The following is a 17,326-nucleotide window of genomic DNA, read 5'->3' on the forward strand; positions in this document are numbered from 1 at the left end:
TCAAGGGAGACAGCCAACTCAAGCTCTGGAGCATAACTTATGTATTATATATTTGTAAAAATAATTTATGCATAAATTATGGTCCAGAGCTTGAGAGTATCTGGTGGAAGCCACATTCTTGATTGTTCCGATCCCTTCCCTCATCAATGCCTCCTGAGAGAATGCCCTCAATATATCACATGCGCACAAGGCTCTGTGGTAGACTCCATCCAGGGAACTTAACCTAAGATGTGGTCTAAGGCCTTAAGCATTCAGTAGGGGTTGTTTACAGCACATGATAGGTGACCCAAGAGATGGTAACGAAGAGCTGTGGGATTGCAGGGGAAGCACAGCTTTGCACTGGAGGAGCAGGGAAGGTCTCACGGAATGAGCCAACTGGGTCTGGACACACCGAATCCACAAAATATCCTCTCACATTAGACTTTGTTCTAAGGGCCACCTTCAGATGTCATTGTGTCCTGTGCACACAAAAGGTGTAATGCTATTTCCATTTTTTTTTTTTAAGCAGTAACACTTCTACCCCTTAAGGCCTCCTTATGTCATAGATATTAAAAGTAATACTCAAGAGCTCAAACTTTTTCTTGTACCTAGAAACCAAATAAAACTTGTCTAAGACAAGTAAAATTATGTTTATAGTTTTTCCTGAATAGATTAAAAAAAAAAAAGACCAAATAAGTCATTAAATTTTGAGACATATCAGCAATTCATACTATTATCTTTTTGTTTTATTTCCCCTTTAGGTGATATACTACTTAATATGTAAACATTTATTGCCATAGTGTCTCAGTACTTTTTTATTTTACTTCATTACATTTTCTGTAGTTTACACATTTATGTTCCTTCCTGACTTTCCCCACTATCCAAGACAACTCCTGCCCCCATTTAAACTCTTCTCTCCTACACCATCCATACAAACGCTTCTTGAACATATACCTTTAAAAAAAATGAAAAGAACTATGGCCATTGGCAAGCTATTCTGGGAGTTGTAAGAAGATCCTATGGATTCACTGAAAAAGACACTCACTCTGTGTTCCATGAGAGTTGAAGACAACGCAGGTATTCCCCGGCTTTTTGAAAGTTCTTTTTACAACTCTGCACTTTTAGGAAAGACCTACTTTAGAACCTCTTTTCACTAACTGAAAGAAATCCAAAGAAGATTTTTGCTTTGATGAAAAAAGGTGAAAATCTGGGGCACCTGGGAGGCTAGTCAGTTGAGTGTCTGCCCTCCACTCAGGTCATGATCCCAGGGTCCTAGGATCAAGCCCAGTGTCTGGCCCCCTGCTCAGTGGAGAGACTGGCTCTCCCTTTCTCTCTTCCCCTCCCTCCTCCACTCATGTTCTCTCTTGCTTCCTCTCTTGTTTTGCAGGGAGCCCTTCTAGAACAGTGTTCATCCCTAGCGGTGAGAGCGGCCCCACCAAGCTCCTTCCCCAGGAACCACACTCAGCATCTCAGCATCAAGCTGTCTTAGCTCTGACCCATGTCTGTGAGCATCTGTGCATCCATTAGCAAGATGTGTCCTAAGGTATCAGAAGAACCTATAAGAGGTTATTTTTGGGGTCTGGGAACGCTAAAAAAAAAATGTTCCATATAAATAGATTATCATTCTTTCTTCACTTTATGCCCATTTGGCAGATGAAATTCCATTTCATAGGAATGCTCTAGTTTTGGAAAGCAGGGGAAGCCTGTGAATCTAAAGGACAGTGTCTTCTCAGGACATGAAAGAGTTCAGTGAAAGGAGCATCCAGCAATGACCAATCATTTCTCACTGAATAGGACAAGAAAAATGGTAATTAGTGCCTCTCCATCACCCATCTACTTTTGTATTTCCTTTTTTCTTATCCACTGCCTTCTTAGCTTTTCTGGACAGTCACCAAAAACCAAACAAAACAACTGAACTGTGGGAACTCCCTCAAAGTTTACTCAGTGAGGACACAAGGCCCTCTAGCCCAATGGGGTGACTGGCTTGAGCAGGTTGATTGCCAATAGCTGCTAAGAGACTGCACCCCTGGACCACAGGTGCTTGTGCAAGAGAAGGTGAGTCTGGGAAGGGCACAAAAGAAGGTTCTTCTTACTTGCCCCTCTATGCCTATTTCTCCCTTAAAAACACTGGCATACATATTTTGATGCTTTCACATTGAAAGTCTCCAATGTAATCCTTTGATTTTTGCTTGTTTAGGGTTTAAGTTGAAACTTGAAAGGAAAGAACAGGAAAGATACTTTTACTCCTTCCTCTCATTTCTCGCTTAAAAATATACAGTAATATATGCTTTGGGACTTTTGTATGGCATTTTCTATAATTTTCTGCTTTACCCTTTTTAGCTCTAAACTGAGAATGGAGATAGACCAGATTCCAGATGCCTTACAAATTACTTCAAGGGGAAATGAGGAATTGTGCTGGTAAATACAGCATGTAGTAGTTAATCATACCGAACTATTTTTATTTCCAACAAAAGCCTTGTAAAATGTGCTGGTCATCCCCATTTAATATAGTAACGAAAACAGATGAAAAATGGAGTGATTTGTTCAAAACTCATCACATTCATGGCAGAGGCAAAGCAAGAAAGCAATAACTCTTTGATCTAAACCCAGAGAGCTTGTATAGTTTCCAGTTTAATGGGGGGAAAAGTTGTGAGTACACGTCTTTGAACATTAAGTGAATACAAATATAACTTCCAGTGCATTTACTAATTCTCCGAGAAAGCAGCCTCCAGTTCTAAAGTCGATTTCAACATTTGGATGGCTTTAGCACAGTCTCGAGTAAACCTTCATCTAGATTGTTATTAGCAACGTTACTATACAAGAGCTTGTTCTAACTGAAAAGAAATTAAATGCTTATAGAACTTTTCCCTGACCCTACTCCTTATGCACATTGGTGTTTCCTATTGTCCATTAAGGGAAGAAAGTCATCTTCAACAACTTCCACCTAACACTCCTGTGAGCCTTCATGACTCATTTCTTAGATACTTATCTTGGGAGCATGAAAGCTGTGCAGGAGAACTGTAACTCCAACCTTGTCCTTAAAAAGCAAGTATCCTTTAGCCTATGACAAAGGATCCATGGTGAAAATGTTAAAGGCAAGCAAACTGAGAGGTATAGAAAATTTCATCAGAGAAGAGCATCAGAGTATAGTAGGAATCAGTGAAACCAGTTATGGTTTTTCTCAGAAATACCAAGTTTGGTTAGGTTTCCTTGCTCATTTTTATCCTAATTCTTTACAAATATGAAGACAATTATCACTTTTATTACTAGATAAAATATCTATCCAAGAGTGTGATCTTGCATTTGGATTACAGGTAGGAATTTTTTAGTGGGCTATTCTTAGCTTGTAATTAGCTAAAACAGAACTACAGCCTATTTAATTATTTTTGCCCCTTGTTTCCCTGTTATCTAAAGAAGTTCAAAAAACCTGAGAATTAAATTTATAATTTGTAATTCATTCTTTGGTTGTCACTGCTGTTGTTATTATTTAAAACAATCACAATTCCTAACTTCATCTATATATTTATTCCCTCCCCTAGGCTCATTAGGGACAGAAATAGATTGGGTTAAACTTAAATTAAATTGAATTAAATTAATGCAATAATTTTTTCAGTGGAGAAAGAGAACTACCAATATTCTCTATGCTCTTAAAGACCCCTGGCATTACCACATCAGGGCTATGACATGGTCCGAAAGATAGGCAAATGTTTTACAGGCTGATAAAACATTTCACAGACTCGGGTTCAAAACCTTGGTCTGCAATACTAATTTAAACTAATTTGAGTTTATGATCTTTGGGGAGATTTGCAATCTATGTGCAAATTATTATTACAATAAATTATTTCCTAGTAGGGCTGGATATAAAGGAAATGAGCATGATTCCATGACCAGGTAGAGGGAAACTTTCTAACGAAAACAGTCGAGGGTTGGAATGAGAAATATTTTCCCAGAGATATCTTAAAATGAGTTGGATATTTATTTGTCCTGAGTTGTTTCGTTGGAACATCTCTAGACACTGAGTGATGGTTATATAACGCTGAAGGATCTTCCCGTTTCTGCGATTGGATGATAAATCTCAAAGCAGTATATTAGAGCTGTGTTCTCAAATGTGGGGTGAGGCCTTCTCCCCTTTGACCCAATGAGGAAAAATATACTTTCAGAGATGGTCTTCCTACGCTTCTCTGTCACTCTTCCTGCCTGAAAACAGTGAAGACAGATACAGTTACCAATAAAGGGGGGGAAAAAAAGAAATTGGATCCCTACCTTATACCAACACAAAAATCGATTTTATGTGGATTTAAGATTTATATGTCAAATGCAGAACTTTTAAAACTTTTCGTGCTCTGTAGGTGAATATCTTTCTGACTATGGATCTTTTAAGCAATACTTAAAGTTTTTTAATCTTTAAATTATTATTAAAACTTTTCAATTTTTTTGTATTTTTTGCTATTTTTTTAAATTTAAATTCAATTAGCCAACATGTAGTACATGATTAGTTTCAGATGTAGTGTTCAGTAATTCATCAGCTCCATATTAGTACCCAGTGCTCAACACATTGCGTGCCCTGCTTAATGGGAATTTCAATTACATTAAAACGAAGAACTTTTACTTATCAAAAGACACTTTCAAAATTAAAAAGACACACGAGGAAGAGAGGGTATTTGTAACATATAAAATAGAGAATATTGTTACTAGAGCATATAAAGAACTCTTTCAAGTTAATAAGAAAGAGACAAATGGAGCGCCTGGGTGGCTCAGTGGGTTAAGCTTCTGCCTTTGGCTCAGGTCATGATCTCAGGGGGCTCTCTATTCAGCAGAGAGTCTGCTTCCCCCTTTCTCTCTGCCTGCCTCTCTGCCTACTTGTGATCCCTCTCTCTGTCAAAAAATAAATAAAAACTTTATTAAAAAAAGAAAAAAATTTCAATAAAATAATAAGCAAAAGAAATGAAGAGGCATTTCATGGAAGAGGTAACATACATAACCAAAAACATTGAAGAGACAGATGCTCAAGCTTTTTAGTAAGAAGGGAAATGCAAATCAAGACTAGGAAGTACCATTTTATACCCATTTAATCAACAAAAATTAAGAAATAAGACAATAGCAAATACTGGAAAAGATGTGAATCAATAGAATCACTTGTACATTTCAGGAAGGAGTATAAACAGCTACATCCATTTGGAAAAATAATTTGGCATTATCTTGTAAAGTCATATCTCATGACCTGGTAATTCTATTCCCAGGCATATACTGTGTACCAGCCAAATATTCTTATTTTTAAGAGTATCCCAAAAAAACCTCACCCAAATAACCCCCCAAAACCAAACAACACAGATGTTTACACCAACAAAGTAGATAAATTATTCTGTGGCATATTTATTCAATAGAGTGAGTGAACTATACCCACAGTATGGATGAATTTTAGTAACATAATACTGAGAAATCACATGTCCAAGATATAAAGTAAGCAAACTAAACGACATATAGTTTATGTGTATATAAAAGTTACAAAGACAAAAGTCAGGATAACGAATGTTTCTGGAGTTGAGGTTGATAGCACATTGCTAAGTTAATTTGGGGGACAGGCATTCTTAGATTGGATGGCAAAGTCAGAGGTTTTCATTAAATAACTAACAAAAACAAATTAAAACATAAATGAAAGAATGAAAAGAAAAGATTGCTACCCCCAGACCAAGGATGATAGCATGTGTGAACCAAGGAGTATGATTAACCAGATTTTGTATATATGAGGTCTCCCTAATTCCTGAAAAGAGAATAAATAAAAACAGAACTAGTGATTTCATCATCGGTTTCATTTGTGCTTTCATAGTATTTCAAAGATACAAAATACCTTACAAGTTTTAGCCCATAGATTCTATATGACTTACCAGGATTTTTATCTAATTCTCCCCGACTTTGTCACTTCTTAGTGTTTCATTTTTGACTTCCAGCTGGAGAGATGGGCAAAAGAGAAAACACTTAAATGTTTTTCCTCAAAAATCAGTAGTGAACCTAGAAAAATGACTTCCTAGGCTTTTATGTCTATATCCAACAAAACACCAGTTCAGACTTCACCCTAATTAGCACCAACAACATGCACAGTTCTTTGAGTTTTTCATTTTTGCCTGTGGGGTTACTTTTTTTCTTAATCTTGCTAGGGGGTTAATACTTCCATTAATCTTTTCAAAGAACTGACTTTTTGCTTTGTTAGTTTTCTCTACTGTTTGTCTATTTTCTATATTATTAATCTTGACTTTACTATTTCTTTCTACCTATTTGAGTTTGTTTTCCTTCTATACCTTTTTTTTAAAAAAGACTGCATTTATTTGAGAGAGTGTGTGAGCATGAGCAGGGGGAGGGGCAGAAGGAGAGGCAGAAGAAGCAGATTCCCACACTGAGCATGGAGTCCGGTGAGGGGCTCCATCCCAGGACCCTGGGATTGTGACCTAAACTGAAGGCAGACACTTAACCAATTGAGCCACCCAGGCGCCCCCCCTTTATACCTTTTTAAATTGGAAATTTAGGGAGTTGGTTTTAAGCCTTTGCTTCTAATGCAATCATTTAAATCCAGACATTTCTCTCTAAATACTGATTTAGTTATATTTCATAAGCTTAACAATGCATTATTTTCATTTAATTCAATTAAAAACCTTTATAAAATACCTTGTGATTTCTTCTTTGATCCACTGGTTATTTAAAAGTGTGTTATTTAATTTCCAAATGTCTAGGCCTTTTCTAAGTATCTTATTATTATTACTTTCTTATTTGTTATTAGTTTTTAGTTCATTTCTGCTATAGACAGAAAACATATTCTATAAGATTCAAATCTGAAATTTACAGAAACGTCTTTTATGACCTAGTTTATACATCCCTTGGTGAAGTACGGTATACCCTGGCAGTGTCCCACGTGCACTTGAAAAGAATGCATAGTCTGCCGTTGGTGGGTATAGTCCCCTGCAAATGCCCATAAGGTTAAGGTTACTGGTAGTTTTGTTTATATCCTCTATATCCTTATTGATTTTTAAATCTATTGTATCAATTACTGAGAAAAGAGTATTAAAATACCGAGGTATGATTGTGTCCCATAAGTTCTGTCAGTTTTTGCTTTGTGTCTTTTGAAGCTCTGTTACTAGTTCACCTATATTTATGTATTCCTGAGAAAGTGACACTTCAACATTAGGAAATGTCTTTTTCAGTCTTTTGTAACAATGTCTGAAGTCCACTCAGTCTGATAGTTTCTTAGGTTTACTGTTTATCAGGAATATTTATTCTTTCTTTATTTACAACCTATTTGAGTTTTTATATATAAAAGTGCATTTCTTATAAAGTACCTATAGTCCAGTCTTACTTTTTAAAATCCAGACTGATTTCTGCTTTTAATTGGTGTATGTAGTCCATTTGAATTTAATGTCAGTATTGCTATAATTGAGTTTAAGTCTACGATCTTGCCCATTTTATTTTATCTGCCACATATATGAAATAGGATGAGTAACCATCCCAGGAAACACATCAGTCCCAGGCATACCAGAAGACTTGGCCTCCCTCAAAGCACAAGATGCATCCTTATCTTATCAATTTCTAATTCAAATTAAGTTTTTACTTCTTCATATAAAATGTTAGAACCGTACGTATAATATCACTTACTACCACGCCTCCATTCTTTTTGCTACTGCTGTCTTGGATTTCACTTACATATACATTATAAATTCCAAACTAAAAATATAATTACTTTTGTTATAAACAATCAAGTGTCTTTTAAAGAAATTAAGAGAAGAAATTTTTTTTAAATATTTACCATTCCTGGTATTCTTCATTCCTGCCTATGGATTTAGTTTCCATTTGGTATCATTTCCCTTCAACCTAATGTCTTTTAGTATTTCTTATAGTGCATGTCTGCTAGCAGTGAATTCTCTCAGCCTTTGCTTGTCTGAAAATGTTTATTTCATTCTCATTTTTCAAAGGCAGTTTTACTAGATATTGAATTCTCTGTTGATAGTTGTTTTTTGTCCCCTCTAGCACATAATCTCCCACTGTCTTCTAGCCACCAAAGTTGCAGAAAAGAAGTCATCTGACGTTCCTATAATTAGTTCTCTGTGTCTAATGTGTCTTTTATTTTTGACTTTTTAAAGATTTTCTCTTTATCTTTGTTTTCCTTCCGCTTGGTCATAATTTGTCTAGGTGTGGTTTTTCTTTATATTCATCCCACATACTATTTGTTGAGTTTCTTGTATCCAAAATTGGGGAAATTTCAACCAATATTTTCAAATATTATTTTCTACACCCCTCGCTTCTCTCTCTCAGTTTCTCTTTCTCTCTCTCTCCCCATCACTTCCTCTCCCAACCAGTCTCTTCTCCTTCTCTTTTAGGGCACTAATAACTGTATGTTAGACCACTTGATATTGTCCCACAAGTTACGAGGCTCTGGTCATTTTGATTTTTTTTTCCTTGATGTTTTACTTTTCAGTTCTAAGATTTTCATGACTCTTTCTTATTATTTCCATTTATGTGCATATATTCCTTACTCTTTGTTCTTTATGTCCATGTTTCTATTCCAGTCCTTGAAATATGTGTAATTGCTATTTTAAAATCCGTATTGGCTAAATCTAACATCTTGGTCACCTCAAAGTCTATTTTTACTGACTACTTTTTTTTTCTTCTTAATCATTGGTCACATTTTCCTATTTCTTTGCATGTCTAGTAATTATAGATGGCATTCTGGATACTATGGGTGATATGTCATAGGGAGGTTGGATTATTGTGCCTTCCTTCAAAGGGTGCTGAACTGGGGCATTGGGTGACTTGGTCCTTTGAGTGTCCAACTCTTGATCTCAGCTTTGGTCTTGATCTCTGGGTCATGAGTTTGGCCTTGCATTGGGCTTCACACTAGAGTCCACTTGAAAGAAAGAAAGGAAGGGAAGGAGGAAGGAAGAAAGAAGGAGAGGAGGGAGGAAAGAGAGAAAGAAAGAAAAAGAACAATAACAAAGGGTGTTGAACTTTATTCTGGCAGGCAGTTACAATATTGCTAGATCTTTGTTTTCCTGTCAGGCTTGATTTTATGCTCCATTAAAGTGATTCTATTTTGATTTTATCCTTAGTCCTAGGGAATGGCTAGAACTTACTCTGAAGATGTGATCTTTCTCTGATTTTAACTGAATGCAATGACATTTCTACTCTAGCTGGACCAGGACTCCAACATCTACCAGCACTGTAGGATATCTAGTATCTTTATTCTGCTTTTAGATTCACAGTAGCTGTCTTCCATTAGGCTTCTAGCCCTCTCCAAGGATCCACACAGACTTCAGAGTTCACCCTCTATCTAGCTAAAACCTTTCCGGTACTCTTCTCACACATTTCAGCATTCTGCAGTCCCATCTCTCATCTCATCTCCTCAACGAAGCAAGACTGCTCTTTGGGCTTTCCCTCCCTGAGTCATGGTTCAGAAATTCCCCCCCACACACACACACACCACACACACACGCACAAAAAGTTAGGGTAGCCATGAGTGTCCCTTTGTTTGCTTCCTTTCTCCCAAGAATCACAATCCTGCACTGCTTGTTATGCAATACTTTTAAAACAGCCAGTTACCTCATATATTTTGTCTAATTTTATAGTTGTTTATGATAGGTGGGCAAACTCAGTAACAATCACTCTAGTCTGGCCAGAAGAAGAAGTGACATTACTTGATTTTTATAAGCTTTCATTTTGTTTTAATAAAAACTTTGAATTTTTTATGGTGCTGCAAAGCAAATTGAATTATGACTAACATTCACAGTTCAGAGATCCAATTTCTCATGTTTTTGCAAGGCTGTCACATCCCCAACGGCTACAAGTTTTTTCCTCTCTTACGTGTCAGAACATTTCTCTGGGACATTTGCGCCCCCCTCTACCACCCCACTCCCAGTGCTTCCCTTCTCATGTCCACTTAGGCACCCTATCCCCAAGGTTTCTTATCATCCACATCTTCTAAAATATTCATCTCAAAACTTGAATCCCCAAAATCCTTATTTTTTTTTAAAGATTTTATTTATTTATTTGAGAGAGAGAGACAGTGAGAGAGAGCATGAGCGAGGAGAAGGTCAGAGGGAGAAGCAGACTCCCCATGGAGCTGGGATCCCGATGCGGGACTCGATCCCGGGACTCCAGGATCATGACCTGAGCCGAAGGCAGTCGTCCAACCAACTGAGCCACCCAGGCGCCCCCCCAAAATCCTTATTAAGGGCCCTTAAAAGTCCAGTGTCCAGTCATCACTTGTGTATTATGAAAATGCTTCTTGAATCTGTTTATATTTTCATTCTAAGCCATATTTGGGAAAAAGAGCTCCAGAATGTAATTCTTTTTACTTTTATGCATGTTTAGAATTTTTTATAATAAAATATAGAAAAAACAAAAAGAAGTTTCTAAGAGTTCATGATTAGTTCTCTCTTATTTGTCCTAAAACTATTTCCTCCAAGAGCTAAGTCATGCCCTTTGGCTCCAAATCCAGAATTTCATGTACAAGTCTGACCTCTCTCCAAGATTACTTTCATGTCTATATAAACATCAGTCACTGTCCTGCTATCCTTTATCTTGTCTGAACACTACTATTTCATTTAGCCTCTCCTCATTGCATAGCTCCTAAATCCGTGGTCATTGTTTTTCTATAGAGTCTTCAAATGTCCTTTATCCCTCTTCCTGAAGCATAGTAAGTCCATCTGCTCCTGATATTCCAGGAGAGCCCCCATGGATGGATATGTACAAGAAGGAAATAAACATTATACAACAAGGAGGTTCTAGTGCTCGCTTTGGCAGCACATATACTAAAATTGCAACAAGGAGGTTCTGAGTTTACCTTGAGGTCCTCTTTGACCTGAGACACACACTAGTGACAGAAAAAATATCCAAATTATGTTTTCTGATGACAACACGAGTCATTGGCACTTGATTATAAAAAGATAGATTAAAAACCTACATCTATGGAAACTAAAAACACATTAAAAACAAAAACAAAACTGGAAACTCCCTCAGTGAAATATTTATGAATTTTTCTTAAATCTTTAAAGAGCTCACAGGTAATTAATGGCTCAAATTTATGGAAGAGATTCCAGAAGGCTTTTAAAACTTCCAGACACATTGGGCTGGGAATCCTGGCTCTAAAACTCACCAGTTGGATCAATTTGAACAAATGACGGAAACTTCTAGTACCACAATATCTAATCTGTGACACAGACGTTCGTTAGTTTGTATAACGTTTACCCTGAAAAGTTCGCCTTGCAAATAACTCTTTCTCTTTAAACCTTTTCTGTTCTCACTTAAATGGGCTTCAAAGCAAGATCTGTTGGTCCAATGCCACAGCTCCGTCCAGCCATTCTGCCTTAATTTCAGTAGTTTATCTCCATTTAGAAAAACATGAAAAATAGCTTGAAAGTGCCAGACCTTAACACACACTCCCATTTGTACCCTAATTCCCCACGGAGAATCCAAAAGAACAATGGGCCACAGCATGTCTGTAAGGCAGAAGACACTGTCTGCTGTATGTCCATTGCTAACTTTTTCTGATCCTTTCTGCAAAGGCCAGGGAGGGCTATATCTTCCCTGCCCTTAAGGCTGAGAACCAGGGAAGAGAGAGACTTCCTCCAGGTGCTCTGGCAGGTAGGCAAGAGAAATGACAGCATGCCTGCTTATCTGTGCGGACGCTTGAGCAAAATCCCCTTGCCTTCTTCCAACCAGTGGATCTCCATCACAAGGACACTCTGATCAGTGAGATAGGAGACCAAACCAGCCAACAATGCAATATAACTGAAGAAGTAGGCATCCAGCAGCCCGAGAGAGGAAAAACTATTAGATCATATACCTAAGGAAATAAAACTGCTAGAGGAAACAGATGGAAACATTAGTTTTTATAAATTACACTTAAAGAACACGGTTGCATTTGCAAATAAATAATATTAATTGTTAATAAAACATAAGATTTCCCAATAAAAAATTCAGAAGGTAAGTTAAAAGAGAAACGCTTGCTGCTGTTAAGACCTGAATTAGTGGTCTGGAAATTCATGAACATGAGCAAGCAAAAACGTGAGAAGAATGGAAATGATGTCAGAAGAGATAAGAGATTTGGAGAATATATTTAGGATATTTAACAAGTAAGTAACAAGAGTAACAGGTAGATAATAGGAGTTCCAGAAAGAAAAAAAGTGAGGAACATTAAATAATAAAGCTAACAAAACAAAACAAAAAACCTGCAATTAAAGAAACAGACTAGGAAACTTTGACTTGAGCAGAAAGACCAGAATCTGAAAACTGAAAGGTACATTGATAAGAAATCACAAGGTTGTAAGTATATCCTGGTAAAACCCCTCAATTCTAAGGATAACTGGAAAAGTCTTAAAAGCTCTTAAACTGAAAGAACAAATTACCTAAGGGAAAAATGCATAGCCTTGAGTGCTTTTATTATTAAAAAAATAAATAAATAAAAGAACTTAAAATCCATTTAGAAATAGAAAGAGATCAATTTTTAAGAACAAAAGAAAGGAATAAGAAAATGAACTTACAGAGCACAAAAAAGAGTAAAGATAAGTAAATGTAAAAGTTAACCTAAAGAAGATGAATAATAGGGGCACCTGGGTGGCTCAGTGGTTAAGTGTCTGTCTTTGGCTCAGGCCCCACATAGGGGGTCTCTGCTCAGTGGGGAGTCTGCTTCTTCCTCTCCTACTCCCTCTGCTTGTAGTCCCCCTCTCACTGTCTCTCTCTGTCAAATTAAAAAAGAAGAAGAAGAATAGCAAAAGAGATAAATCTCCAGAGCCAGATGAGAAAGAACTGTCAGAGACAAGGTAAGGAATGAGAGAAGAACGTAGGAGAAACTTTAAGAGTCATAAGAGAAGGCTTAGCTCTCTAGAAGCAAATATATAGCAACAAATTTTAAAACCCCAAGGATAATAATGACGTTCTGGTGAGATACAAATAACGATTTGACTCAAGAAGACATAGTAAGCTTAAATAGACCTAATAATGGCAAAAGAAATGGTGGTAAGAGAGCTACTACATAAATAGGTACCAAGATTAAGTGCGTTTCCAGAATGGACTATCCAATCTCTACAGAATGGATTCTTTTAATGCTGTTCCAACCAGTCCAGGCCAGAAAGGAAACACAGAAAGCTACCAATTCGTTTTATGTCATCAGCCCAACTTTAATGCCATTGCCTGATCAAGTAAAAAAAAATGTGGTGAAAAAATTATAGAGCTTTTAAATAAGATGCACAAAATTCTAAGCAAAATACTAGCAAATATTATCAACTTCTTAAGAACAGGTACCCTAAGATCAAGCAAGTGTTACTAAAGGAACATGGAAGTGACTCACTATTAGAAAACCACCCTCATGGAACATCAACACAATCTAGTACATCAGCCAACTAGGGGATAAAACTCATAGAATCATCTTAATAAATCTTAGAAAGGCTTTGATAAAATTCAAAAACCATTTCTAATAAAAATGCACAATAAGTAACAAAACTTTTTGATCTACTGGAGATTACCCCCAAACCAACCGCAGCCATCATTCTAAATGATAAAACACAGGACCCTAAATTGTTTTCATTAAAATCAGAAGCTAGAGCAGAATACATTGTTATCATCATTACTGTTTATAGCCCTTCTGTTGTTAAATAAGTGGCATAGGCCTTGGAGGAGGTATTAAAACCACACTTTTTGCTGATGATATTATTGTACACCTAGAAAGCCAAGAGACTCCAGGAAAAAAAATGTACTAGCTTAATTAAAGAATTTTTAAGATGGTAGCATAAGGAGTAAATATTGAAAGATAAAACAGTTTTCCTCTAGCCAACAGGGGAAATCCTACTTATAATAGTGACAAGGTGTATATAAATGATGGGAATGTATATAAAAAGAAATTCACAGGATCTATAAGAAACTGTAAAACCTTATTAACTAATAGTTAAAGATCTGAACAAAGTTGAAGACAACACTTTCTGGCTTGAGAGGCCTTAATATCATGAAAAATGTGAATTGTTCCAAAACCAAAATATAAGCCTAGTTGAATTTTTTTTACAGATTTTATTTATTTATTTGAGAGAGAGAGTGAGCAAACAAGAGAGAGAGCAACAGATAAAGAGCACAAGCAGGGGGAGAAGCAGACTCCCCACTGAGCAGGGAGCCCCATGCAGGGCTAGATCCCAGGAAACTGGACTCATTACCTGATCCAGAGGCAGATGCGTAACCAACTGAGCCACCCAGGTGCTCCAAGCCCAGCTGAATTTCAGCTGGAATTCTAAAATGGTTTATCTTGTCTCAAATATCCTAAAATTAATATGGATAAGCAGGTACCCCAACATACCCAAGAAAAACCTGAAAAAGAAAAGAAAAAGTAAGCAGTGTGTGGTAAGGAAGAATGAGGATATTGGAAACACCAGAAGGTCCTACATCGTCAAGGTAATCAAATGAATATGGCGTGACATGAGAATAGACACACAGATCAGTAGAGAGAATACACATTTGGAAGTAGGTGGCCCCATGCATAAGAATACATGTAAGATGGATTAATACTGTAGTTGTAGATGGAGATATTAATAGCAATCATACAAGAGCTCTTACAAGAAAAGAGGCATGTTGTCTTGTAGAAAAATGAGAGGATGTGAACAGACAGTTCACAGAAGACCAACTACAAATGTAACGGACACATGAAAAGAGGCGCGAAAGCACTAGCAGGCAGGAAAATGCCCATAGTACGGGCAATGAGCTGTCACTTTATACTCCTCAAACTGGCCCAAAAGAAAACTAACACTGATTGCTGGCTGAGGCTGGAAAAAAGAAAAAGATACTCTCAAACCGCACTGGTGGGCGTGTGAGAACTTTCTGTGTTGTTGTAAAACTGTCAAACAACATCTCATGAAATTAAACACATTTATACTCTCCAACTCCGCAACCCTAGTCTTGGGAATCTAGCCCAGAGAAAGAAAAAATCACCCATTCATTAAGGAAATACATAAAAGGTATTTCCTGTAAGGCTGTTTGTAGGAAACAACTGGAAGCAGAAAGAATGTCTTTTACAGGGAAACAGCTGGATGGAGTACGAAATACCCACACCAAAGGGAAATACGCGGCCTTTAAAAAAATGAATAGAAGTTCCGTCAAGTGACTCTGAGGAATTTCTACAAGACGAAGAAAGTGTTTCACGGTAAAACACGTAAGAAGGAAACAAACGAAAACCCGTCCTGGGTGGGTCGTGGGTGTGAGTGTGCCCATTTGGGTTAGGTGAGAAGGGAGGGAAAGGGGAGGCTTCATTCACAAAGGTCAAGGGTGCCTGTGTGGAGTAGAGGAGGGGAAAGCAAGAACTACTTGCGGGGCTGTAGCACTGGGGTGAATTCTGCAGAGAACCTCCTGTCCTTTGTCCTGGCATTACTATTAGCTGTAAGAAGAGCAACAGTAGGTATTTGGAGTTCTAACTCCATGATAGACAGTTGTGGTTTTTTTGTTGTTTTTGCTTTTTTGTTTTCCTTTCCAGAAGCGTTTTTTTTTTTTTTAAATTTCCATATGAATTCAAAAGGATGGTTCCTTGTTTTCACAATCCAATTCTCTTCACTTTTATTTCAGAATTTACCATGTTGGAATTTTATACTCGGTTTTACTTTGGGTTTAAACTTGGTACGGTGCACATGGTTTTTTAAAGAGAGAATGATGGATGCTTTGGTTGCCTATGTCCTCTTAATGCTATTCAGTGTTGTTGTTGCTGTTGTTGTTCATACTTTTAGCTACAACAGAACATGTTTCTACCAGTAAGTTTTACCAATACTCAAATATCCTATCCTAGATTATAATTAATAGGTGAGAACTGATTTCTTTCTTTTTTTTTTTTTTAAGATTTTATTTATTTATCAGAGAGAGAGAGGGGAGAGAGCAAGCACAGGCAGACAGAATGGCAGGCAGAGGCAGAGGGAGAAGCAGGCTCCCCGCCGAGCAAGGAGCCTGATGTGGGACTCAATCCCAGGACGCTGGGATCATGACCTGAGCCGAAGGCAGCTGCTTAACCAACTGAGCCACCCAGGCGTCCCGAGAACTGATTTCTTAAAGGTGTGTGTTATTCAGTCTAAGAGCCTCCGGGAAGGCGACCTGGAGGCGGTGTGTGACTCACAGTAGGCAACCAAATATTTGCTAGTGAGGATACTTCTAAACTGACACTGAAGGGGCAAGTGGGACTTAGCCAGGCAGAGAGCAGGGTGGACAGGTCATTCCAGGCAGAGGAAATACTACTTAGGACAACTGGGATTTATAACAAGTGGCATTTATTGAGATAACTGGCATTTATATTGCGTTCACTAAAGTAACTCACTAAACAGTTTGCCTATGTAGTTCATAAAACTCCACACATTCACCCTGTTATGTCCAATCTACAGGCGAGGAAGCTGAGGCTTAGATTCAGTGCCCTGCTCAGGGGTCAAGGCCTCTTAGAATACAGTGAGAGGTGGAACTGGGACTCAAGCCTGGGTCTAGTCAGCAAAGCCTGTGCTGTTATCCAAACAGTGTGCGGAATAGCAGGTGTAAGAGGATATATTATGTCTCCTTCATGTGCTGGATTACTTCACAGCTCGTCCAGGCATGACCGGCATGACCGTCTTACCTGTTCACATTTCACTACCTGAAAGAATTTGGTAACATTTTCACATCTGGACATTGTGCACTTTGCTTTCTAGATATTTTAGAAAAATGTTCAATGAAATAACTTCCTGCATTAATCTGTCACGATTCCAGCATTAATACTATTCTAGTCAGAGAAATATCAATGTATTCTATTCTGCTTTTAGAGGTTTTAAGATACCTAGCTCTCCTGAACAAAGAAAGCATTTCCCCTAAGGTAATTCAATAGTTAAACCATCTTCTTCTTAACGTGTTTTTTTTTTTTTCCTCACAAATCTAAATAATTTTTAAAAATAATCTTTATAGTAGTTTGTCTTCATTAAGACTGTTCTCTACCTACATATACCTTGTCCATCACCAAATGGTGAGGATTTCATTCTCTTCAGAGTGAAGATAGTCAAAACTCTGATTCGTTCTCATCTCTGTCTTTGGGATCATTTGTTGACCAGGAACAGAAGCCCTCTTATACCACCTAAAGAAAAAAAAAAAAAAAACTACCTTAAAGACAGTAAAATATCTCACAGATCCTAAAGGAACAGTTTTGATTTGGGTCTCAAAAGAGCTAGAAGAAAAGGAACAGGAAAAAAAAAAGTCAGGAATCTACATTATTCTGGAATCACGTGTCCTCTATTTCTACTTCTTTCTGTTTACCTGTTTTATTCTTTCCCCTGCACACCAAACAGTCTATTCTGTTTCATCACACGATGACCCCTTGGCAGTTCTGGAT

The sequence above is a fragment of the Mustela putorius genome, unplaced genomic scaffold (genome assembly GCF_011764305.1).
Source record: "Mustela putorius furo isolate JIRA1106 unplaced genomic scaffold, ASM1176430v1.1 tig00000228_pilon_pilon_pilon, whole genome shotgun sequence".
Taxonomy (NCBI): domain Eukaryota; kingdom Metazoa; phylum Chordata; class Mammalia; order Carnivora; family Mustelidae; genus Mustela; species Mustela putorius.